Genomic DNA, 26,216 nt, shown 5'->3' with positions numbered 1-26,216 from the left:
CCGGCAGTGCCACTGTTGTTTGTGTGCCATGACCACGAAATAAAAACCAATTGTTTGTCATAATCCATTAGATATGTAGAGAATTTTTTGATCAATAGTAACCCTTTATTTTATTCCTATATCTAACCTGTGCTATTGGTACCCTCCATCGAAATCCATACCTTCTTTGTGTCTTCGACACATACAAACCTTCGTATTTATATTACATATTAGAATATATTTATTGAGCTGGATGTTAGATTAGTTCTATAATAAATCTCACGTACTACCTCGACTGATAGCGTTATTAGTGATTTGAACTAACTTTGTGCAGTTTAAACCTACAATGTACACCCAAAAACATTAGTGCGATTGACATCTTGATTGATAGACAGTGTACAGCCTCAAACGGAATAGCTGACGTTTAAATATTTTAGGTTAGGTTAGGATTTAATGTTGGCAATGGTCTTGTTGGACGAAATCTATATTTTTATTTTGTATAAATATCAAACCTCCTTCAGGAGTTTAATTTTTATTTCGTTTTTTAATTTCATTTTTTTTTTAAGTTTAATTGTTTTGATCAAAATGTCATAGGATATATCTGACGTAATTTTTTTTGGCCATGTTTTTTCTTAGATTCGATTAAAGTATAAATTTTGATTGTCAAATATACTAAAGACATTTGATAAGCCGATTATTTATTTATATTTAATTTTGAACGTGTTAGTTATAAAATACTATAACTATTTGATTGTCGCTTTTTACAAAAAGCAAAAACACGATGACTAAATGTAGATAATTTACATGTAAGTATTTATATATTATAAAATTAAATAAAGTTCCCACAATATATTATTAACACTTTGAAGTGAACAATCTTCTTTGATAATATAAATGGCGGTAAGAAATCGTCAGTAAAATCCTAGAGCGTTACCAATTAATTGTGAGTCAAGAAAATTTAAATTTCAAAAGGGTTCCCATTCAAAATTAACAAGTCTTTAAATTCAAACAACACAATATGCCTTAGCTTACATTATTATTAATGATCGTCACTCGCCCGCCCGTCATAATTTATCCTTACAAACTTGCAAAGTGTCAACCCTCTTTAATTTAAGCACCAGTTAGTGGCCTGAATGTTTGCTGTGTGTTATTGTGTTAGCAGTCCTGGTTGTGTTCCCAATCACTATACCGTAGTAGCGTTTATTAAACCCATGTGTGTTATGGTTTTTGTACATTTGCGGTATAAAAAGAAATGAAATAAAAATTTGGTTCATTTTTTTATTTCCGTTCCTCGCTTGCATTCTAAGAAATAATAACTCGACGCTTTAGATTTTTCTGTCAAACAGCAGATGTTGAAAGAAAAAACTTCAGTAATGTTATTTCTGTAATAATCAATCTGTCACAAACAAGAACTCTGGACAAAGAGTTCATCGAATTCATGAAGATATTTTATTAAATTTATACATAGAAATGTATAAATAAATATTTTAATTTGAAAACAAAGAAGGAAATTAATAGACTTTGCACATCTTCATTTAGTCGTATTTAATGTATCATAGTATTTCTGATGTATGAAAAAGACATTTTGTATCGATTAATGCTGTAACCTTATTTTCACTGAATCAATACGACATGACCTTAACAAATGAGATCAACTTGCCAGACGCTTCAACAAAATGCTATTAGATGTTGATCTCACATCACATAAATTGCTCGACTATTTAATCATATTACAGAACACAGGCTGAAACTTTCAAAGGATATCAAAAAGATAAATTGGTAAAGTAAATTATAGCATAATTTTTATGTTTTGATATTTCCAAAGGAGAAGAAATCGAGTTGTAACGATTAAAAGAAATGCATTCTCGCATTACGGAGCATTTGTTGGGACTTGACATAAGATACAGAATTTACACAGCATTCACTTCGTTTCTAAATAAAATATACTGTAAACTGGTGTAAGTAAATAAAACATTTGGCATTTTTATAGTACGTGACGGAAATCTGTTGTATCTATTTTAAAAGAATTTTTCATAATTTCCTTTATTAGCAAATTTTTCACTGGATTCTACGACGCTGTATATTGTTTGTTCTTATTTCTTATACAGAATTTTGCCACTGACAAAAACTATAACATACCCCAGTCCTAAAGCCCACGGGCTTTAACAGAATGGTTTTCTTAGTGACAGCTAGGACGAGCTTTTTGTAACAAATTTCATTTCGCGATATATAAGATTTGAAAATCGAATGAATGTCAATGTTTAGAGTTATTTCAAAATATTTCTTATTTTTAATGTGACATTTTTTTAATTATATCGCCTCAATATTTGTTTCGGCCATCTATATGTCTGCTTGCTATAACTGCTTGAAAGAAAGTTATTTATTCAAAATTTAAAAGACTATTCGAGTTATGTGAATCAAGTAAGTTTTCGAAAATAAAAATAAAATATATTAAATTTAAAAATCGAAAGGCACAAACGAAATTAAATTGCGCATATTAAAGTTTAAAAAAACCGTAGCATACGTTAAGGATAATATTCTTTTTCTATGTTTTAAATAAAGAAAAAAATACTCAAAATACGATAATAAAGTCTTTTATCCCAATGGAATAACCAGGGTGGTTCAGGCTGTGATATTATAAATGCTTTTTCATGCACGGTATCTTTTTGCCGTTCCGGATAATCCGAAGGTCGACTCATTAATCAGACTAATGACCACGAAGGTACAGTGGTGCCATCAATTTATTTCCTTTTGAGTTCAGAAGGTTCATTCAGATTTTGATTGTTACTTAAGATAGAAATCTCAACCGGCCATTGTATGGTTATGTTGTATATTTTATACTAACCAGACGCCATTAATATGGAAAGCTACGACAAGTTTTATAGCATGGATCGTATTGTTTTACTGTATTAAGGGAAACTCTTTACTGGCCTCTAACATTTTATATACTGGGATGTTGTTTCAGTAAAATGTATAGTACATAAAAAATATGTATTATCTTATTTTACAATATGTATTAATGTTTTTATATAAAAACTAAAAAAACTTTGTATACAAATAGTATCAATGCAAACAATCCATAATCATAATTTAGTATTGTTATACTCGGGGTATTTATAGTTTTAATATTAATTCATAAAACAAATGAACATACATAATATTGTTGTTGAATACTATTATTACTGTACAGTTAATATTAAAAGATTTACTGCCGTTAATTCGAAACTAGGATAGATTTAAAATATAAATGTACGGCATTAAGAAATTAAGTATCCTTATTTTTAATTAACTTAACGCCTGTAGTAAATGATATGTATCAAATTTCGTGTTACGGAGAAAATCTTTGAGATTAAAAAAAATCATATGCAACTTGTGATTTGTATATGAATTTTTTGAAATGAAAAATCATACGTTTAGTATGATTATATAAGTAAGTTGCTAGATTTCTAAAAAAAAAATCACGTTTTGCTTTTACCAAAAAAAAAACCTTTCCTTTTAAGTCACAATTACTCATGGACTAAATATATTATTGTAAATATGTATGAGGGTAAAAAATCATAGTTGAATTACAGCACGGAGACGAGGTAGGCTAAAAGGCTTTCCATTTAAAAAAATAGCCTTGTTCAATCTACTACAATTTATTTTTATATTTGTAAGCAAAGTTACAAGAAATAAACAAACAAGACGTATAGCATATTATTATGATTGGAATATTGCCAAGTACCTAATTCACATAGAGAATGCTCGGTGCGTCTAAGCATAGCCAAATCAAACCGGATTTGTTAATGTTTCAATTCTTGTATCATATTTTTATATAGAATACATCCAGAGATTTTCAAAGAAATAAAATCTTTGTTTGCCACCATCTGTTACCTGAGGATGTGGTAAGTTTAGAACCGACATTTGCACTTGCATCATTTTAATGTCATCAGGAACAAAGCCAACTTTAAAACTATATACGTACGTTCATTATAAATTAATATTATGAAACTGATGATTGAAGTTTAATTGATTTTATTATTGCATTCCTATTAGAAATTAAAAACTCTTTTTTTATTATGATGCGAAACATATTACATCCAAATACAAAGATAAATGACTAAACTTTTGTTATGATTTCCTATTCTTATATATAGATTATGTTTCTTTCTAACTATAAATAATGGATAGTGAAACTCAATCATTTCTAAACAAGGTAGTTTGTGAAATCTAACTTAATTTAATATTTGCCGCACGAGACGAGAGCAGACAGCTATCTTGATTAACTGAATAATTTAAAGCAGGTCGTGGTGAAATCAATTTTTAAGTTTCCTAATATTCCGTTCTCATCTCAGGAATAAGGAAACTTTGTTAGACATTTTTCACGTATATTAAATTATATCAGACTGTCGACTTGATTTTAATAATAATTCTGAATTTCGTACTATTTGATAACGAGTATTGTCTTTTCATCATAAATAATTAATTGTTTCGATTAGAGAACGTGATTGCAAATGACAAAAACCGGTTCGTCTATACATTATTCTTTCCCCTAAATCACAATAGCAATTTCATTTTTGATTTTCTTTCAAAGAGTTTTTTTTAAGCTAAAAGCAATACCAACGTGACGGCTTAAAGGCTGTGGTATAATGAAATTTTCACGTTGATTACCCGATACACGGAGGCTCTATTGAGTTTGGCTCTTTGAGGTAAGGCTTTGACAGAATAACCTTCGGGGATGCAAACGACTGTCTACCTATCGAAACCTCGACGTGTAGATATTAAAAAGGCTCGGGGGCAAATGAAAACGTTCATATTGTGTATGCATTAATATTTTACATTATTTCCTAAAGTATGCTCCTACATCAAAGGCACAAAATGGCTTCGAAATTCCAAATAAGTGAAAAAATAAATCAATTTTTTTTATAAGGCATGAACGCCTCATTTGTTAAAAAAAATATTTCAGAATTATCTTAAAAACTAAATAGCATAACAATTTCAAATAATAGCCAGAATTTGGCTAATGCTACAATGTAAGAAGTTTGCAAAAACATAACATAAAGCACATAAAGCTTTCTTTTTATCACCTCTACATATATTTAACAGTATACTTTATGAATGACAAGTTAAACCCAAACATCCTCAATTTTTATAAGGTTTAAGTGGCGTTACCGAATTAGGCTTGAAATTCACGCCCTCGTATATTTTTTTCTAATTCTTTCGCGCCATAAAATGTTCCTAAGCCCCAGTAATATAAGTTGAAATCAGAGCATAGAGGTATGTGGTAAAAAATATTGAATGATGTAACCAGAAATTTAAGTTATTAACAAAATGAAACTTAAAAACTATACCAGTTGAAGTGTATATAGCTTACTAGTTTCTGACACGCGTAACTCATTAGCAGCGAACTATTAACGTAATTTAATTATATAGTTTAGAGGCATTTTGCTTCAATGAATAAAGTGATGTACATCATATAATGGTAATACACAGTGAGTGCTTCGTTAGTTATGTCACATGCCTTGTCTCATGTCAAATACGATGTCTATGCTATACTGGTTACATCTAACTTCTAGGCTTCGCCTGTTTATTAATTTTAATAAAAATGGCATCTGACTGATATTTATTTATGAAAAATACATATAATTTTTTTGTAAAATATTAACTATAAGCATTTGTAATCCATAAATGGAAAAAGTTACTTGGTAAGGGATTTTAAGATAAATGCTGGTTGGCTGAATGATTTTTTGTTAAGTCTGGTGATTAAGCTAAAAGATAGCAAAACCTTTCAAACTATTTTATAATATCAAACAAGTAACCCGTTTATATTTTCAATATTCGTTTTAACAATAATGCAGATGATGCATTTTCTGCAGTATAGACAATTATGGTTTCGGATGTTGCCAAAGCGAATAATCGGTCTGGAATTAAAAATCCAATAAACTCCATTAATTTAAATGAGTATATTCTAATATTGAAAAGTGGATGATTTGCATGACGGGCGCTGTAAGAGATGGCTTGTGTCCAAATTTTAAATAAAACCTTATTTTCTGAAATGATGAGACTTGTTTTTTTTTGTTCTAAACTTTATATTATTTTCAAAATGTCGTATATTCTCTTCAAATTTCATTTACAACTGTTAACATAATGTCAACATGGCAACAAAAATTTATTGTTCTTAACCTTTTGCATAGTAACTATGAAAATGTAATCTAAATTTGATATCCAAATATGTTTAATCGAAACCATTATTAATTTAATGTACACTTTTACATGCAAAATTATAACTCACATTATTCTCGAAGAAAAATGTATGAAATAGCAAAGACTGCTAATTATGAGCAAGAATTTATACAACTCCTTAATGATGAACTCTCAGGAAACATGGCTTCACTGTTTTATTTTCATTCGTATGTTATATCGCGAGTATGTTTTGTCATTGTAACAAAACCTGTGTCGAGATGTGATTATTATGTTTTGCATTGTCATAAGCATTTTCTCGTAAGTTGTTATTTTAAAGCAAATTATAAACACGGGATACAAATTCTCGCTGACCGTACACCGTCTTTAATGTCAACCGTTTTCATCGAGCGTTTCTTTTGAAGATTACAGTACTGACGGGGATTTACTGAGTCTAAAAGTCGGCTTATGCAATATTATGAATTTAAAAGATTTAATATATCGATATCTTTATTCAGCAAGTGTGTTCATTTTAATGAATGAATGTAATTTTTTATTAACTTATTGTTTTTTTGTAAATTGGTGATGGTTTTAATATTGCAAAAGTAAGTATATTTTTTTGCCAGACTATTTTCTGTAAATCATGTTATTTTTTTTCCGTGTAAAATGTTAATCTGCAACAATGCCTAAATATGAACCAAAAGCAAGAATTTTTTAGGTTGGATTGTTACATAATTTTGAGATTCTCACTTTTTGTCTCTCAAGTTCATCTTTTATTTATCTCGTATATTTTCTCACACATCTATATAAAAAAGTCGGGTTAGTTACACTCTTTACAATTAAAGAACGGCTGTACGGACTTGGGTGAAATTTGTTGGAGAGTTAGTTTGGAACCAGGACACGGACTTACGATAGATATTAGACACTTTTCATCCCTTTTTTAAAAATAGGTAAAAAGTACTTATTCAAATTTAAAAATTTGTACTTAAGGTAAAACATTATTAGCCTGCACCGCTGTTCATTTCTAATTTTTTAAATTGATGCGGACGAAGTCGCGGGCAAATCTTTATTGCATATATAAAAATGTATCTATATTTTCCTTGATCACACCATCACCTGTGAACGGCTGGACCGATTTCACAATTTTTTTGATGGTTGTGTTCGTTATTTTCAGGAGAAGCTTCTTATAAAAAAAAAATAAGAAAATTGGAAGGAAAATTTAAATTTAACAAAAATTGCAATCAGCTTGATAAACTTTTTGCTGAGCATATTTTTAATGACTGGCAGTTGTTTAGGTAAGTTGCACACCTTCAATATCGTTTACGAACATCTCATAATTATCGAGTAAAGTTGTATTATTTTTTGCTTTCATTAGAGTTATATATTTTTCGGAAATATAATATGAGTCAAATATAAGGCTTCATTATTGAAGTCCATGATCTATGGTTGCAAAAATGGTATAAAAATATTTCAGAATCCCTTATCCCTGATATTTGACGTGTTAGAACAGGGACAGTCTGTAATATTTTATAAAACAAATAAGTGCATTTACATATGTACGTATATATTTCAATTATTTCATTATGGCTTTCGAAAGGGAACCAAAACCAGGGAAGGGTAATGACATATTATATGACGCAGTTATAATATGAGTCAAATATATGCAACTAGGACAAAGAGGATGGACATTTTATTAAGTTTTCGATAGTTTCCTGATTGTGGACTATTCAAAATATAGTTTCACATATCGAGTGAGTCGTAAAAGCGGTTTATAGACCTGCAAGACCTGCGGTATAACGCTCTACTTAACAGTTCACTCAGCTTTATGGTTCACGTATGAATAAAGATAAAGCTGTCTTGGACGAATATCACTTGCAAAATATTTTCTTAGTGCTGTATGAATTATTCAGTTTTTGTTCGGAATTTTTGTGATAAAAAAGAAGAATTCATTAATAAAAAATATCCGTGAATATTTTTTTAAGATTCATTACGTTTTTAGAAAATAAGGAAAGTTTTCATTTAATTATTTCTGAACCTTCTATGTCTATAATATTGAAGTGTTGTAAATTAAATTTTTATGACTTAGCGAAAACTATTGTGAACTCTACCAAAAACAAATAAGAAACAAAACTGGACACATTCGTATTTCACAAATTTTTCACAACAATATTAAAATTAATTAGCGTGTACTTCAGTTTATTGACACTTAAATTAACTACAAAATTAACTAAATTAGTCCCGTATTAAGTACACTTAAAAATAGTCTGCTTTATTTTTGTTGAACAGATTTACTCTTCGAAAATAATATTATTCACTAGCAAGAGGTAATTTATGTTAGCGTCAGCTTATATTTAAAGCTAACCTAAAATGTTTCATCGTATATATAGATAAGGGCCGTCAATATATATTCATTCATATTATTTTATAATAGATAAAATTCGAATGTAGTATTTTGTACTTATAGTAATCATTTACAACTTAGTGTTTTGGCGCATGCGCACATTGGCCGACCCATAAATATGGGCAATATTAGAAAATGCAGCAAGCAATCTCGTGTTCTATTTTCATTAATTGAATATGGTAAAATTAAAGTGTATTCCCAATCAGGAATTGAATTAATTAGATTAGAAAATAACTTTATACCTTATCGTAGTGTTGCTAATAATAAGTAAGTTGTGGGAATTACAAATTCGGACAAGTTTTGACTCTTTTTAATTTTGATTTTTTTGAATGTTCATCTAATCTAATTAATTATTAAAAATTATAGTTTTAGTTTTATTGAACACAAGAAGATACGTAAGAAGAAATTCTACGTTTTTTTGAATCAACGTACATATATAATTCTTAGAACGGAATATTCATTTATGAAAAATACAACGATTCAAAATCGAGTTTAGGACTACCTTCCGCATATCTCTTTTTTCACTCATTATTAAAAGTGGTCAATGCAAGCCGTCTATATACAAGTGCTACTACAATATTCTGTTTATGAAACAATTGTTTATTTTTAACAAAAAATAATACCTTGAAATTGTTTGCAAACCCATGGCTGCATCGTTAATCTCGCAATATATTGTGTATATTCAAACATCTCCGTCCATAGTTCACCAAAACTAACATTTGTTTTACTTTACGATAACTTTTCAATACTTTAAAATTGCCAACCCTAAAACGGATGGCCTTTTGCCAACAACCGTTTCGCAATACTATTCTCTTTGATATCCTTCCCATACTTGTTATTCAAATCAATAGAACTCTATTAGATCGGTAAAAAAAAGTGTTATTGTAGGTAGGTCTTACAAAAACCTATTGAAATATAATTACGAAATAATTTAAAAGCATATGCTATCATAGAAAACTATATAGTTTTCTATGATCTACATAAATGTTTTCATAAAATCATATTGTTATGAATAAAAGGCTCAAATAAAATAGCATACACCACAACCAAATTATTATGGCATGTGATTGAATTATGATTATTTGAATTTAGAATAACTTACAGAAAATATATGTATATATGATGGACATATACTGTACAAAATTTATATACGAATTTAGAAACCATGTAATATTTTTGTCTTCATCAAAACTTGAGACACCAGATGTTCGTGTAGCAAATACTTTATGTTCAGTACTTCTTATGAATAGCGAAATATGAATATACGATCCGTGTCCTTGAGTACAGGACACATTATGAATAAAATATTTCGGTTTTATTGATTTAGGATGTACATAAGGTTCGGTGGCTGATAAAAATCAAAGTGTTTTGATAGAATTGCATTTAAACATTTTGGAAGAAAATAATGTTTACAAAAAATTGTTTTTGAGGGTGGTTATAAATTTTTTTGGATTAAATAATTCTAATAAATTTATCATATGATAAATATAACTTCATATTTTTTGTTGTTGTTGATCAATTTAATTATGAAGGAATTTAATTATGTTGTTGTTTAATTTAATTATGAAGGAGAACAGAACAAAACACGCCAAATAATATAAATGACCTGATTATAGCACACCTTTTTTTTTTTTTTTTTTTTTTGATGACGCAGGGAAACTCTTTTTACGAGCCGTCTCACCGGCCTTGGTGGGGCCGGAGAGGATGTGTGAGACTCGACCTGGGCAGGTCCCTACTCACTAAAACCACTGCGAAAGCCATCGGCCGCTATGTTGGTGCACCCCGGATCTGTCAGCGACAGGGCACACCAGCGACTGGCCGGTCCTGGCAAAGACCGGACTTACTCCCTCGGAGAAAGGGGGTGATCAGGGCAATTAGGACCGCCCCGACGACGCCGGGCTTTCACAGGAGCCGGGTTACCAGCCCGACCCCAGCCCGGAGTGCAGGGGCGCTATTGGAGGAGGCGTTGATATCGCCCCCGGCGCGCCCCCGTCCGTCGTCTGCGGAGGGAGGGTGCATCAGCCGCAACCTCCCGTTCCCGCTCAGATGCCTCCTTCGTGGACATAACTGTCTCACAGAAGGAGGACACCGCCATCCAGGACCTGTCACTCTCAAGCATCTTCTCCGCGACACTCGAAAGCGACAAGCCCACTCCGCCGAGCGCCGCCACAAGGTCTTGGCGCTGCGCAGCCCATCTCGGGCACACCTCGAGGGTGTGCTGGGCTGAGTCCACCGCAGCGCCGCACTCATGGCAGCCTCCTCCCGGCTCTCTCCTGGCCACCCGACACAAGTAGTCACCGAAACAGCCGTGCCCGGTGAAAACCTGCGTCAGACGGAAAGTAAGGGGTTTGCGTTTCCGCCTCATCCAACGCTCTAGGACCGGACGGAGCGCAGCCGTTGTACGTTTACCGTACGGCTGGCCCGCCAGGTCCTCCCCCCACTCCCGCATAAGGCGCGACTCCCCCTGCCGGCGAACCGCCCGGATCTCCTCTGACGAAGGGTTCTCTCCGAGAGCCCTCCTACCCGAGACGTAAGAGAACACCTCGGCGAGAACCGACGCCACAAGATCCCAGGGCGGATCGCCAGCAAGAGCCGTCGCTGCGGCCCAGGAGACCGTACGGTACCCCCTAATCACCCTCACCGCGGGTGCCCTTTGCGCCGAGCGCAGTAGGGCCTTGACCCCGCGGCTCATCGGTCGATCAGCCCAAACGGGAGCACCGTACGTGGCTATACTCCGACAGACCCCAGAGTATAGCCGCCTGCAAGCTGCGCTGGGTCCTCCGAGGTTCGGGAGGAATTTCCCCAGCGCACCTGCCGTCCTCATGACCTTCGGCCCCAATTCCCTGAAATGGGGCACGAAGGTCCACCCTCCGTCAAGGGTGAGCCCCAGATATTTCATGGTCGGGCTCACCCTGACCCTCCCTCCTCCTATGAGAAGGGTGGCACCCGGCGGGGGTCCTTTCCGCCCAGTCCCGCGGAAGAGGAGGGCTTCGGTCTTGTCGATTCTGACCCGAAGCCCCAACCTCTCTATGCGGCTGACCACGAGATCAGTACCGACCTCGGCCAGCCGCGCCGCCTCCTTGTAGCTCCGTCCCCGGGATAAGACGAGGGTGTCATCTGCATAGCAAATGACACCCATCCCGGGGAGGAGGCGACTCCGCAGGACCCAGTCATACCCGACATTCCACAGGACAGGTCCCAAGACCGATCCCTGTGGAACGCCGTTTTCGACTGTCCACCACTCTATGGACCCCCTCCGGTTCTCGACTGCCACCCTCCTCTGGGAGAGGTAGTCGCCTATCAGCCTCCTCAGATACAGGGGCACTCCGAAGTACTCGAGTGCCACCTGTATCGCGCTGTGTGGGAGGCTGTTGAAGGCGTTGGCGATGTCCAACGACACTGCCAACACTACCTCTCCTCTGCGTTCCGCCTCTTCCGTCACCGCCCTCAGGCGTTTGAGGGCATCGACGGTCGACCGACGGGCTCGGAACCCAAATTGGGACTCTGACAGTCCCGGGCCCGAGCCTTCCTCCAGGTTGATTATAGCACACCTTACAACAATATTAGATAATAACGACGAGATACCTGCCAGTTCCATTCATAGAGTCTTAGGGTTCTGCTTCAAATATTAAATCATGTTATTGATTTTATGAATACCAAGAGATTTTTATACTGTGAATCCACTTTCTACTTAATATTTTAATGAAAAACGGATTGATTGATTTCAAAGCGAGTGATTTCATTTGCAAGACTATTGCCGTGCCGGTGTTCTTAGCTATGTTTGATTAATATTGGTTTAGCAGTGTAATAAAAACAACTTCTCCCCAAATAAGGCAGTTTTGGCTAATGATTATCCGATTAGGTGCCTAATGCATGCAAGTATAAACGATAAATTACAGTAAAAACTAAATAAAAATTGCTTATTCTATGTTTTTATGTACGTTGATCTTATTTAACGACACAAATTCTATATCTTATTGTAGTTACGTTGGGAAATACACATTTTAATATAGATTAATATACATTGTATGAACAAATTTCCAGGTCTTATGAAAGTTGTTATAAGAAAAACTCTCAACATTACTATGTGACAAAGAACAATGCGAAAGACATGAACGTCCAAAACACGGTACGTGCACACTGAGAACTTAAAAATCGTGACATTATATTAAAGCGAAATAACAAAGTAGATACTTTAACATGAAATGTCTGCAGCGCGAGAGACGGTCGAAGTATTTTTCATCTCGCGAGTTTCGACTCATAAAAACAGACTTTCCGTATAGATCTCACCGACCCCCGTGCCGTTGATATCTGTCTTTTTATGCCTTAATAAAACTAAAAGTTCGATTGGTTTCATTTTATTTTAAATTTGTTCGGTTGTTTTATTAAAATTTATTTCACCATTAGCTTTTTTTTGCTCATACTGTGCTAGCTCGCTTCATTGTTGCAGTGGAATTATTAAAGGCTTTTAACATAAAATAAGTAATGTTCCGGCGTTTGCTGTTTAATTTCTTTGTGCTAAAGCAAGCAAACGCGTTGCAAATACATGGATAGTTTGGATACCAGCGCAATGAATCTCTGTAAAATAACTGTAGAAAGCAGTGGCCTATACTTACGATACGATATTGTACTAAATTCCAACTACAAACACTATATTTGCGATACATCATAGATATAAACGCTCGCTTTTGTTAAATCTCGCTTTTTTTAGAGGAACTCGAAAAATATTATCTAACACTAACAAACAAAAAATACAGAGTTAATTGCTTAATCAAAAATTTAAATAGATATCACTCTGGAAATTAAACGGATTTAACAACTTAAATTGGGATTATAAAAAAATCACGGTTACATAGCAATTTCTACAAAGTCAAACTTTTAAAGTACACAGCGTCAACAATTTTAGTTTGTCAGTAGCTCACATTTTCAGTAAATATACTTTTCTAGAGGAGGGAAAAATAAAAATCAGAAAATTTAAAATGAATATCGCATGCGGTTCCAAGAACGATTATAGTAATTCGAAATTCATTCCTGAAACGTATTTTTAAAACATTGTTCTCATTTTTATCAATATTCCATAAAATTTGCTTGAGAGTACTTTTTTATATTACATTTTATTAAAGAACAACATTTGTTAATTCTTTTTAAATTGCGTATGCAGTTTTTCAACGTCTGTTCCTTGAAATTCTTCATATATTGGGGACACGATGTTATTAACAGTTTCGTATTTTGCTTTTTGCAATTTATTATAAAATACTTCACCCATTTATTTTAACCGGATACTAGAGTACAGTAGGTAAGTTGCTCTCAAACTAGACGACCTAGCCTGCGTTCGCAATTTAGGCTTCGCAAACAGGAGCCATTGAAGCCGAACTGCGCACAAATATATCGATAACGGGTGTTTAAGTATCCTGCTGAAATGAGTCCTTTGTTCTTACCGACTCATTGTTCCTTGTGCATGCAGTTACGAATTTTGCTTTCGAAATTTTACGTGAAAAACTTCTTCGCTTTATGTCTTCGTTAAATTGTATGTTGTGTTCATGCCATTTGATAGTGGTGTCAAAGTTTCTATTGAATTTTATGAGTCGACCTTTAAATTTATTTGTCTTTTCACCTCAGTCGACTAGACGCTGTTAATAAAGGAATTTGTAATTTTGAAGCTTTATTCCACTGACGTGTTTCATCTTTAACGATAAAGTTGTGTGTAGAACTTCATATTCCATCGATATTAAGCTTTATAAATCCCTCCCTATTAGCAAACACCATTCCATACAGCAAGTAGCTGTAACGCTCTGGTGGCCTCGTTTCTGCTATATGACCAATAAAGCGAAAGTCACTGATGGTAAACGGTTTGATTCTATACGAGACAGCTGTTGAAAGGAGCTTTTTTTTATAATAGAATACCTGATATGCGAGTATTTGAGCTCTACAAGTAATTCATCATCATCTTAATTTGTTTCATCATATATACAATATTATTTTCTGCATCTTTTACATTTCAGATAAACTATCCGTCAACTAAAATTAATTTACCGTAAATGCAACAAAGAGCCGAAAAAATCATTTCTTTTTAAATATCCCCTTTTGTATTGTCCCTTAAAGTAATATTCCGTCTTAAGTGATTCTTGCGGATTGAGTCAAGTAATTATCTTCATTTCCATCTTTATCTTAAATAAACTTTGTTTTTAAAATAAAATATTAAAACAAAAGAAGTTAGAAACGAACGTATAACGTAACCTTGGGATTCTCTTATTGAAGTTTTTTTATTTTAGATAAAATATTATGTAATTTATATTTAATTTTAAACCAATAAAAGTTTGTGAAAGAAAGTGATGTTCGAATGTGGCTGACACAGGTCAGAACAAAATCTTTGCACAGGAGCTTGGTGTGAAAATGATAGTGTTCGTTCGTACGACGTTTAATTAAATATAATAATGAAGACAATCCTATCCAAATTTTAGGATTCCATGGCCACCAAATTCTATACACCGTTCAAGCCAGCTCCTTTCAATCTTCTTTCCATTAAGTGTATAAAAAAGTACTACTTTTTGTCGATGGCTTTAAATAAGTGTTATAAATTGAAATAATATCGACATCATAAGATTTCGTTGTGTATCTGGTAAATTACGTTGTGACTATCGTTTGCGGACAAATTTTTCCATTTAATTATGTTTCTTACTCGTTTTGAATCACCTCTAAGTCGTAACCGACAACGGTGAAACCTTCTCGTTTTAAGACAAGTGACTTAAATTACTAAATTGGAACATTTTAAATTGTTTAATTAAATTTTTGATTAAGACAGTTGAATGTTTTTGCAAGATATATTTGACTTCATCAGAAAGTCGAATCTATATTTATATTCAAGATAATTATGTTTTGAGTTCCTTTGAATTCTCAGTAATACTAAATCTATACAAATGTAAAATTTTTGTTTTTCTGCGAGAAATGTTACGATAATAGATATTTCTAGTAAAATATATAAAATGGAACATGATAAATATTTGTCACAATAATTTCAAATAATAAAGTAAATTTTTATATATTGAGATGTTAGTGTATATTGATTAAATTTTGTCATGAATAGATGAAATAAATATTCAGATTAGTTGTATTTTCCAGACCGGTAACGTTGAGCGGCTAAAATGTTCCTGCCTATGTAGGGCTTTTAACGAAATCGGATAAATACACTACACTTTAAAATGTAAATTTATATTGTATTTTGTTTGTATATAAAATGTTATAGGCTGTTTTTGTTGTTTTCAAATATTGTATTACTGTGAAACATAGAAATTAGATTAAATTATTATATTTTTTAAACAGAATTTACATATTCATTAAAGGCTGTTCGATGAATAATTTATCGTAGGATCGATACAGTCAATATTATAATAAAGTTAAATAAAATTGTGCATGTCACAAGGTATGTTACAGACCTAGTAAATTTATATCGTCATCATCGAAATAACGGCGAAACATAAAACAAAGAAATGGAGTTATGAAGTCATCGCAAACTTGACTGAACCTAAGTTACGCTTGGTCATATTTCAAAACTGGGAATAAGACTGGTTGTATATTGTTTACTCAACTACTAGCTTAGAAACAGCAACAGCGAGTCGCAGTGCCTAGATATATAAAGTTAAGAATTGGTGCTGATAAATTATCAAAAAGCTTTAGCAGTGACATATGTGTCTGTTTTCTTCGTTTAGTGACAATAATAACCTGCGAACCTAAATTAAGTTTCTGCAAACAGAACTGTAAAATTGGTGGTTTTTGTTTGCGTCCGGATTTTTATTTTAAAAACGTTCAAATTTTTGATGGTTCATGACCAACATCCCAACACTCCTGAAAACGAACTCTGTTTATCACGATTTTAGCTAAAATTACTTAAGCTAGTCAAAGAGAACAGTTGTGCTGTAATCCTATTGCTTCTTCATAAATCCCAATCGTCCACACAGCTACAGCAGTACAACTGGATTAGGCCGCAACATCCGACTTAAAAACCTCACAAATCTACTATCTTTTTTGAATATATTTAACATACCCGGTGATGATACTAAAATTTTTCTACAAATTTAAGTATCTACACTTTGTCAATATTTGTTAAATCTTAACTAATAAGAATAAAAACGTAAATATTTAAATACGACAACATAATATTTTTTCACATACATAGAAACCAGTTAAAAACAATTCGATTCTATTTTAGCCTCTCTATAGTGTGGTAATTAAACCATTCCGTCAAGTCTAAATGAAAGATGATGACAAAAATTTTTCTAACGTCCAACCGAAGTATTTTTTCATTTGGTAATGTAAAAAATATTTTTAAAATGTACGGTTGCTAATGCATTCCTTATAGTTAAGTAGATTCAAGTACGAGCAAAGTGGCTATGCAATGTTTGTCTTTACGGTGCCAAAATGTAGGTCAAGTCTCTGTTACGGGTATGATCTTTTTATATTTGATGTAGGAAATGTTTCTCGTCAGTCATAATGTTCTATGCATTTTCTATACATTGAACAGATTTAAAGTGACAATGATATGTTATGTAGTATTCATTAAGTTTTAATTACAGCTATAGGTATAACATAATAAATGAACAATGCCAGACAGGGTCTATTCTCCATTCAACTTGTAATTAATAGCTCAGTTATAATAGAAAAGTATTCATTTTTCTAACAAGGGGTGCTTGTAAAAAGATGATTTGTTGGAAAGCTTGATATATTTTAATTTTAATCCAGCAGTATAATGCGACTGTTGTAGTTGCATCCAGGTTGAAATATTACTGGCGAAGATTAGTTGGATCAGAATCAAGTGAGAATGGACGTTATTTCAATTTATACTTGGTCAGTAGTCGGGACATTGTTTTGAATTGTAGTAAAAATTTCTGCTATATTACATACCTGCCATAAAATTGTATTCGAATCATTAATCACGTTAAATTTATGGATTAGCTGCGAAGAGAACATGAAAAAATAATAATTAATAAATAAGAAAAACATTAATATACCTACTGCATTACAGAGTTTATACTTACTTAAAGGTCGTCGGGATGTGTTACAAAGCAAATATTTGCATAAAACATTGAATTGTTATAATGTATTGTATACAGTAACATATTCAAGAAAATTTAATTAATCTTTAAGATTTTCTGTATTGATTTATAAATTTAAGTATATGTATTCCCTACGATAAAATTATAAATTGAAACCCCTTACACGGATATCCGCTTCAGTTAACTAAGAAATTCATGATCTCCATTGAGAGTAATGACTTTTTCAAACGGAGCCGATATCAGGAATGGCATTCGATTACTCGAAGTATCCATTACGTTAAGGCGGCCGATGTTTTTATTATCTTACCTTTCACTCATGCACGTAAGATACGTGTTCCATTAATGATTCTGATATCATAATTATGAAATAAAATATAATTATCGCGTTCAAAATTACAAGAATCATACATTTTTAAGTGAATGCTTGTAGGTCAATATTTCATTTCCTTTTAATATCCAGAGCAAATTTTAAACCCTGTCAACCTAAGCTACAAAGACTTGTAAACATGTTTACATGTACCAACTGCTGTTCAATATTGTTCCGTCACCATACCGTTGCAATACTGATCTGCATTCTATTGAGCAAATACTTTTAGAAACTTCCAAAAAAATATTGAATATAATTCGACAACAACAGCTCTACGCTTATATTACGAGGGGTGATCAATAAGTAATGATAATCGAGTATTTCTAGAACGCACAAAACCCCAAATTATTTTTTTTCTGCTTGCTTATTTATCCACTAGTTCAGCTTCAAAAAATTGTATAAATAGGACACCATTACCGGAAGATACATTCATTTGAATACGAACTGTCGAAGAGAAAACATCAAAATGGAGAAAAATGAAATAAGAGCTGTCATCAAGTACCTCTGCCTGAAAAAAATGTCTACCAAAGACATACACAGCGACTTCGAGGAAACATTGGGGGAGTCTGCTCCTCCATATTCCACAGTCGCATGCTGGGCAAAGGAATTTAAGCTGGGCAGAACCTCCACTGAAGATGAACATCGCGAAGGACGCCCTTCCACGTCCCTTACTGGAGAAAACGTAAAAAAAGTGGAAGATATCGTGTTGGCCGATCGAAGGGTGACCGTAAGGCATGTAGCTGAGGTCACAGGGATCTCCTATGGCAGCGTTCAAAAAATCATTGTCAACGAAATGCATATGAAAAAGGTCTCTGCACGTTGGGTGCCGAGAATGTTAACCGACGAGCAAAAAAAGAAACGAGTCGACATTTCGAGGGTGAATCTTCAAAAGTTCCAGGCCGATAAGGAAAATTTTTTGTCGCATTTTGTGACCATGGACGAGACCTGGATCCACCACTTTGATCCCGAAACCAAACAACAATCAATGACTTGGAAACGAGCTTCCTCACCAACGCCGAAGAAATTCAAAGTGTCAAGTTCAGCGGGAAAGGTTATGGCGTCTGTTTTCTGGGATGCAGAAGGAATTATTATGGTGGAATATTTGGAAAAGGGGGCCACTATAACAGGCTCTTACTACGCAGACCAAATAAGAAGATTGCGAGAGGCTATTAAGTCAAAAAGACGCGGTAAACTGCGCGCTAGAGTGCTGTTTCACCAAGACAACGCCCCGGCTCACAAAGCCGCAGTTGCGATGGCTGCCATTGAAGAAATGGGGTTCGAACTGCTCGAACACCCTCCCTATTCGCCAGATCTAGCTCCCAGTGACTTCTACCTCTTTCTTCGGCTCAAAGAACATCTCCGGGGCAACAAATTTGAGGACAATAGTGAAGTGATGGCCGCAGTAGAGGCATTTTTGGAGGGTCAAGACAAATAATTTTTTTCTAAGGGAATCATGGGCTTAGAAAAAAGATACACTAAATGTATTAACTTGTTAAGAGACTATGTTGAAAAATAAAATACTTTTTTTTATCTAATAGTTTTGTTTCATATTGATTATCATTACTTATTGATCACCCCTCGTATATCGAAAGGACAGCTAAAATTCATATGAAACATAGTCTTAATGAAACCGCGACGTTGGTTATTGGATTTTGATTAATAAATTTTTAATATAAAATATTAAGAATACTTTAATCCTTATATATTATTAAATGAGAGAGCAATGTTAAGTTTATCTGCAAGAATATTTTTTGCAGTTCATTTGTTGAGCTATCCGTTAACTAGATTATAAATCGGCCTAATTTTTATTCTTTTTTGCCGTCAGCGTTTTTAGTTCAGGGTCGAATTAGTATTCTGTTCTGGAATCGAGCTATGAATAAATTAGTTCAAATTCGGGGATGTTCCAAGTTTATCAGAATCTAGTTATGTACGGTCAGGTTTTCTGGTTATTTGTGCAGATTTTAATTGGGTTACTAAATTCACTGACTAGGTACATGGATTGTAATTTATACGAAATTGACCTTGGAGACCCCCGTTCGTTAAATCTTTGGGTTGATCTCGACGTGGAATTATTAATATGAAGCCTACAAGCCCGTTTAATGAATTTGAGTTTAGACACGTTCTCTTTTTAATGTGAATCTGCCAAGTTTGTTACAAAGGTCTTCATTCAACACTTAAGATTAGTTACTATAAATAATTTGTATTTTATAAGTAGCATATCGATTGTTTGAATATTGAGACTTTATTACATATAGTAATATTGTAAAACATACAATAATAATAATTAGTACATATATAACTGAGCTAATATATCTTTGTTGTTTATTTTATCTTCTATCTTTGTTGTTAATATTCTGAAATAAAGATTAACAATTAAGATATCGCTTTGTCCGTGTTTAATTTTACAGTCCAAAAAATTTGGTGACGTCAACTCTGTAATAAGACTTAATCTTTCTTTGTTTCTCCCTACTTAGCACAATGACAGCACTTTTAAATGCAGCTGACGTGAAGGTTAAATGGTTTGGGAAAATAAGGTTTTATAATCTAAGTGATTTGGAAATGATTGACTAAATTGTATTGTAATTGTATAATTGTAAATATTTTATAACTGCGTAATGTATGAAATTCTTTTAAATAACAGTTTTATACGATTTTTCTGAAAGATACAAAAATAAAAAGATAACAAAAAAGATTCATTCAAAATTGTTGAAATAAATTTTATTTTTATTCTATCACGTTCGACAAAGTTACATTCTAACGAAAATTAAATAAAACTTAAATCGAAAAGTTTAATAATTTCATGTTTTCATTTAGATACTCTTACTAAATTAAGTTTTGTCTGCACACTTTATTAACTTTTTGTTAAATACTCTCTTCTGACTTATCAAACGAAATTATATCTCTTATCACGAACAAGTAGGTGAAAGTTACTTTATAAATCCAATATCATATCAGGTTGACGATTGTTCTAGGAATAGAATAAAATATCTTTTCAGAATATCATGTATGTTTAGGTTTACGGTTCGTGTAGAACGTGAGTGTGTAAGTATTTTTTCTATGCTATGGCTTCATTCACACTGGAATTGTTTAATATCATTCCAATGTCGACGTTTTCATTGAATGATTGTGAATTTCGGCCCTGATTTGCAACTAGCTGTTGATTTTGACATAATAACTTCAAAACTTCGCTTAATCATTTAAAGCCATTCATAAACCAATAAGTGTTAAAAAGGCATTATTTTATTATTAATATTGTCCTTTACAAGTGTTTATCACGTCTTAATAATGTTATTAAATAACATTATGGCAACGTCTAGCTTTAACGGCGGACATTTTATTTTACACCCCGTGGAGGTAAAAGGTAAATCACGAAGCTTAATCACATGCAATGAATAATATTTTAACTGTTTACAGTGTTGACGAATTTTGTTTTTTTGCTTGAAATTGGAGATAACCGTAATGTGTCGATTTAAATGGACGAGGTACTAAACTTTAATATGGTTAATGTTTTAAATTTAGGTATTTTTATACGGAATTTACGGTAGTTTTATTTTTCGTAAAAAAGTAAAGTTAAATTGTAATAAGTGTCCAGCTTAATCTCCGATTAAAAAATTTCTTAGCTATTAATATTTCTTACTTAAAATCAATTTATTGTTAATTCATCAATACATATATTTTTTTATGTAATGTTGGTACGATCTACAATAAATGTAACTCTATCCGAAACATTAATGGTATGCAGTGAGTGTTATACTGGTCTCAACGATTCTTTCATACCTCTAATTTGTCATTGTGAAATAATCGAGTTTTCATTTCAATGTCAATGTGTGTGCTTTTTTTTTATCGGTAATTTTTTTGTTTTTTTTTTTTTTGCATATCATACAAAAATTTTTGCCCGACTGCTATTATATTTTAATTAACGTAAGAATATCACTGTATTTGAAATTAAAATAATAAAATATTTTATCGTCTTTCATTATTTATTTATTTCTATTACACAATATTATTGTGAAATCTGGTGTATTGTTGCAAAAAAATGATAGTTTTGTTCAGATCCATTGTAAAATTGATAGTTTTGTTCAGATCCATTGTAAAATTCTCAATAACAAAAGAAAAAATTGTAAGATAAGTAATGGGAAATACAGATCGTGCTTGGCTAGAATTATGTTTGAAATAAAACTTAAACTTGGTATTTGTAAATAAATAATTGTTACGTACAGTTTAATGAAATTAATTGTATAATATCTTTTTGATTATATTATTCAATAAGGCTATAAATATTCCATCATTTTTGTTACTAACCAAAATTATCAAGTATTGGTTGGATAAACGCAATCTAGCACACACGTTATTTAAAATATAGACACTTATGACCATAAAGACTGATTTGTTGGAGAATTGTTTAAATTAATCGAAATATTTGAGTAATGTTTTGTAACCATTTAAAATATATATATATATCTATATATATATTTTAAAAACCAAATTGTATATATATATATATATATATATATATATATATATATATATGTATATATATACAATTTGGTCGACTTACATTTTGAAAGATAATATGAAGGTACCCTTTTTGTTCGTTTTGATAATTTCCCATTAATAATGCAAAAAAAGACAGTCTATAAACTCTGGTATGAAAGAAAGTTCTTGTAAAAAAATATTTCTATATCAATAATTTTCATAAGACCCAATTTTAAAAAATAGTCACTTAAAGTTTGAAAAACCTAACTTTCAAAAGAGTTTTCAATCAACACCCCCGGTGTGTTTTGTGAAACCTTAAGCGGTTTGATCTTTATTCTCTGACCTCCATAGATTCTTTTTAACTTTTGACCTTGTAACGCTTCTAACATTAAATTTATCGATAAATCGACCTCTAAGTTTCCGTAATGCTATAGTGAAGTTTTATTTTAAAAGTTTTTGAAATAATTTTTATAAAAAATCAATTTGTATGGTTTTAATATGTTCATTACATGAATTTATTTGATCCATATTCGAGTTTCATTTTATAATAATAATCTAATAATATTATTTCAATATCAGGTAAGCTGCTGGTTTTATAAAGCAAATAAGGTAAGTTGGTGCAAACGATGACAGCGGTGAGTAAAATCTTTATTGAACTTCGAAAAATTTTGTAAGTTTTTGAAAACTAGGGAATAATGAAAGAATGATTGCATCGGCTTCAAATCGGAACAATAATGTATTAATATTAAATTAATAGTAATACATACCATTCTAAATAAACTTCCTTACTGTACATCTCAAGAAAATTTACAGGCAATTCTCAAATCGACACCCCTATTAATGCAACCGAAATCCAAATAGCGTTCTTATTGTTTTATTTATAAATAAATTAGGCTTCTGCCAGCAGCCGCTCGGATGATCAACCCCAAAATTAAATTATTTCCACTCCGCCTACTTCTTCAGCTTGCGGCATCAACAAAATTTGCATGGTACATAAAGATTCTGTGTGGGTGGGTATACATTGATTTATGAACGCGCAACCGTAAAGTTTCGAAGTGCTTTTCTCTTGCCATTAATTCTTTTTATATTTTAGAGAAGTCTGTTCATCTGTCAGATCATTTTTCACGGTCTACTGGTAGCAGTTGTTTTCTTGTCCCACCTGTATTACTTGTCGTTTTCATGCTTGCGTAATTGTCAAAACGCCGTTTCTTCATTGACTTATTACCAATGGGAATATTTTACTGTAATGTCTACCTCTGCGTATATACTGAGTAAAGTTTCAAGTATTTTATTGACTTTACTAGATAATGAGGTTGTCTTAACCATTTGACATGTAATTTAAGTACGTTTTGCTTTTTCTTTTTAAAAGGTAGCAAAATTGCTGGTAGAAAAATGTATAAAATTTTATTTGTAATAAGTATAAAATGATTTTAAAATCGTTTATTCCGACATAATAAGAAACTGAAGCATTTATTATATATCCGTAAATTGTATATATTTTTATTAGAAATAAATAAAAATATCCCGTATTTCGGGGGTATACCGCATTAAAAGTCCGGCTGTTGGGATACGCCTCGGTATGAATGGCGGGGGCGGACGGTTCGCGCAGCCTCCGAAGCACCCGGCCATCGTCAGTCGACTCCGCGAACAGCGAGCTGATTCACGCACTCGCTCGTCATAGTCACCGACTATACAGTGTCACATAAACGTGCAAAAATTAAAAACTCAGCGTAAGTAATACGCTGTAAACGAACTTGCAACAGAATTGACCGGTCGGTCTTTTAGTTATCCAATTTAACAATATTTTTTGACAATATTTGTGTATAACGTCAGTCAACAGTTGTTAATGAAAAGCCTAGTTATATTATATTTCACACCTGAGTTGTCTGGAGGTCAATGTGTCTATGGGGTGGAAAGATTGATTGATGTGCGCGCCAATCACCTGTCACCAGTCACTAGACAGTTTTCTTTCCCGTTTTATGCTTTTGCAAAATCCTTAATTTCTATCCTTTGTTATGCACAGATACATCGCAGTTATAACATTTCGATTTAATGGTCAAGTCTATCATAGTAATATATATAATAATAGAAACCCCAACTGCTTATGGGATATATTTGCTCATGGAATGTTCCTGAACGTCAATTTATATGTTATATAGCACATAAAACTCAGCCAAAATATTCTTGCTTCTTGCAATAATTCACCCAGTTGGCAAGCTTTTGACATTTAGAACTGTCTTTGCCGATTCCATTGTACATATAGAATGCGATCACGGCTAAGTCTCCGTTAACAGCCTTAATCTTTCCATATACGACTCCATTGTATGTTCAGTTTGGCATATCTCCTTTTGTTACATTGATACAGTTTGCAGTTTGCAAATTAAAGATTATGTCAGATATATAAATACTCGATAGGATCTAAGTGAAATCCATTTTTTACTTTTAATGCCAAAGAATTTTTTTTTGTGCCTCGTCTTTTTGGCATATGTTACAATAAAGGGATTTTTCTTTACAATCTATCTATAATATTTATTAATACAAAAAGAACATAAAAATTACGATATCTCTTTACCGTATACTATTTAAATAGTTCATTTTATTTTATTTTGTTATAAATTAAAGTAAATTAAGTTTTTTTTTTTGTATTTTCGAAACTAAGTTATATGAATTGTATCACAGAAGTGTGAATATTTGGTGTAATGATGAATTTCTGATTTCAGCCAAATTAAAATACAAAAGTAACACATAATTCACTTGTAAAAACTATTTTGTTGACAGCCTAGCGCCTGACAAGGAACCTATTGATATACAAAATAAGTATTCGATGAGTTCATTAAAAAATATATATTTAAAAGACTAATCAGTCGAATTGAGAATCTCTTCCCTTTTTTGGAGGTTTAAAATTACTTAAAGTACTTTCCTTTATTTCCTTAGTTTTTGCTACTATACGGAAAATTAGTAAAAAAAGTCTGAAGACTAATTACAGTATAGCTATGTTTTTTTTTTTATTTTTAGTATTCTAACTAATTCTTATCTTGATTATAAAAAAATAAATCTAATTTAATTTATATATCACTCCTTTTAAAGAATATATTTTTTATTTTTCTTTTTATATATTTTTTTAAAACTAATTTTCATATTTAATTTAAACTGAAAATGTCCGTTTTAAATACTTCACTGGTTTCTTTTACTAAAATTCAATGCACACAATACTCGAACTTCTATATAAAATGGTATGCGCTCAAACGTTTGAACTATTTGCCACAGCGAAACGGCGGGTCCGATCAGTATATAAAACTCGGATTCGAAAACTACTTCTGGTTTAATATAAATTATTGGTTCTGATATTTGTTGGTGAAATTTATTTCAAATCCTTAGTTTGCGACATATTCACGGTTGTTATTGAACAAACTTTCGTTGAGTATTGAAGATTAGATAATATTATTGAAATTAAGATTGAATGTTGCTAGAGAATTTGTGTAACATTATGGGATTATAAAAAAAATATTTATCAGTTTGATATTTGTAATGTAATCTATTTAAAAAAAGTTGCTTGCTGCACCTAAACTTAAAACTTATCACTTACTTATCAGTCGTGGAGGCATAAGAAGAAATGATAAGCTAATCTTATTAATTAAATAGTATAAACATATTCCATAAGCACAAATATTGATATAGCGATTATATTTACACTGACTCTTGATTGCGAGGTCACCCTTCAACAGAGGCCTGAGGATGAGGATGTTTACCTTAATTTGGCCGTGACCCATTTTACCTTATATAG

General features: G+C 32.4%; 1 protein-coding gene across 5 annotated transcripts in view; it reads left to right on the top strand.

The window, feature by feature from the left end:
- LOC116769295 (peripheral plasma membrane protein CASK) overlaps positions 1-26,216 on the top strand; it is a 160,559-nt gene that overhangs the window by 14,469 nt on the left and 119,874 nt on the right. Inside the window, exon 1 of one of the 5 annotated variants that reach the window (XM_061528006.1) lies at positions 24,063-24,204. The exons of 3 other annotated variants lie outside the window; for them this stretch is intronic. The gene's annotated coding sequence lies outside the window, so the exon portion shown is untranslated. Of the gene's footprint in view, positions 1-24,062; positions 24,205-26,216 lie in introns of those variants that run through there. One more of the 5 variants, XM_061528010.1, reaches the window with a different exon arrangement.

This window comes from Danaus plexippus, chromosome 5 (assembly GCF_018135715.1).
Source record: "Danaus plexippus chromosome 5, MEX_DaPlex, whole genome shotgun sequence".
In the NCBI taxonomy this organism is placed as follows: domain Eukaryota; kingdom Metazoa; phylum Arthropoda; class Insecta; order Lepidoptera; family Nymphalidae; genus Danaus; species Danaus plexippus.
This window is presented reverse-complemented; position numbering and strand designations above follow the sequence as displayed.